We start from the raw sequence: 1,777 nt of genomic DNA, 5'->3' as shown, positions 1-1,777 counted from the left end.
AAAAGAAAAATGTGAGGTTTCGGCAGAAACGAAGCGAAGCGAAATAAACTTATTTTGTCAAACTCGTCACCTTGGTTGGTTCTTCAGAGCAATCACTGCCGCGTCCATCCCACCACCCAGAGGCAACAGTGGGGCCCCTTTCTGACTCCAGCTGGGCCAGAGCACCCACTGGGAATTCGGTGAAGTTGGGAGAGGACCGTGAGCCTCTCTTTTTATTTGCTTTTTCCCAGGAATGATTATTTTTCAGAGGAATTCACCGTGGCTGTGGAGGGGATTGAGGCAGGACCTGACCCCTGTGGTTCCCCCGATCTTTCCAAGCAATGCTGGAGATTCAGGGGGATGTGGCCGTGTCTCGTGGGATGTCCCCTCACAGCTGAGGGTACAGCTGAGTGACTGCCGGGATCCTGGGGAAGTGACTGGATTTAGTTTTTGTTTAAGGAAGGGACAAATAACCAAACCTCACAAACTTAATCAAAAAAAGCCCCAAGGGCTGGGTGGCAGAGTGGGTGGCGAGGGGACAGTCACCAGCCTGGGTTTGGGCCCCCCTTGGGGACATGGAGCAGCTGGTGTGGGATGAGTGGGAATGGATAGATGTTGGGGTCCCTCCAGGGGGGACAGAGGGCAGTGACATGGCAGAGGTGACACTGAGGCTGCACCCACTGGTGTGATGAGCCTGTCAGGTCTCAGCTGGTGACTGTACCTAACCAGGGTAATTTTTATGTCAATTCTTAATTTCTTTTATAAATCCTGGCTGAAATTGTGACCAACCTGGAAAGCTCCCAGGCCATGGGGAACCTCAGTGCCCAGCCACCCCTGCCAGCCCCTCACCCCCATGCTGAGCCCCAGGACCCTCTGGGGCTTCTCAAGTGGGTTTTCATCCAGGCTGGGGCACGGCAGGATGCAGCCATCCAACACTGCCTCTGTTTGTGGAATTATTGGGATCGGTTTGGGCTGAAATAAAACACCATCCCTGGGAGGTTCCTTCGTATTTGAGTCTTTGCTGTAGCCTCAGTCCCTGCAGCATCCCCTCAGTGGGGTCCCATCCCTGAGGCACAATCCCTTCTCCATGGTGTGGTCCCCACTCCACAGCACCATCCCTTTGCCATGTGATTCTCTTCCCACAGACCCAGCCCTTTCCCAAAGCCATATCAATTCCCTTTAACACTTTCCCCCATGATTCCATCCCTTCCCCTCAATTCTATCCCTTCCCTTCAATTCTATCCCTTCCCCATGGTCCTATCCTAACCTGTGCCACCATCTCTTCCCTGTTAACCTCTCCCTTCCCCACCATCCCACCCCTTCCCAGTGCCCCCGTCCCTTTCCCATGATTCCATCCCTTTCCTGCGTCCCCATTCCTTCCCCACCATGCCATCCTTCCCCCATGCCTCTCTCTTCCCCACAATCCCATTCCTTCCCTGTGCCCCATCCCTTCCCTACAATCCCCTCCCTTCCCCACGCCCCAATCCCTTCCCCACCATCCCCTGCCCTCCCCAACCCCCAGACTTTAACCCCAGTTAAATCCACCAACACAGATTTTTTTTCTCTTTTTTTTTTCTGTGTTTTTGGGTTTGTTTTGGTTCTTTGTTATTTTTTTGCTTCTGTTTCTCATCGATAAAAACGCCGTCGCTGCCAACGCCAGGAGGGGCAGCCCCCGGCCCCGCGGCTCCTTCTCCACGCTGCCACAGGGTGGGGACACCGAGGACAGGACAGGGAGGGGACAAGGGACCGCCAAACCCGCCTGGTGCTCCCAGGGTGCCCGACGCCTATGTACAGGTGG

The sequence above is a fragment of the Manacus vitellinus genome, unplaced genomic scaffold (assembly GCF_001715985.3).
Source record: "Manacus vitellinus isolate BGI_N305 unplaced genomic scaffold, ASM171598v3 scaffold_303_pilon, whole genome shotgun sequence".
NCBI classification, from domain to species: Eukaryota; Metazoa; Chordata; class Aves; order Passeriformes; family Pipridae; genus Manacus; species Manacus vitellinus.
The sequence above is the reverse complement of the archived record's forward strand: the minus strand, read 5'-3'. Positions refer to the sequence as shown.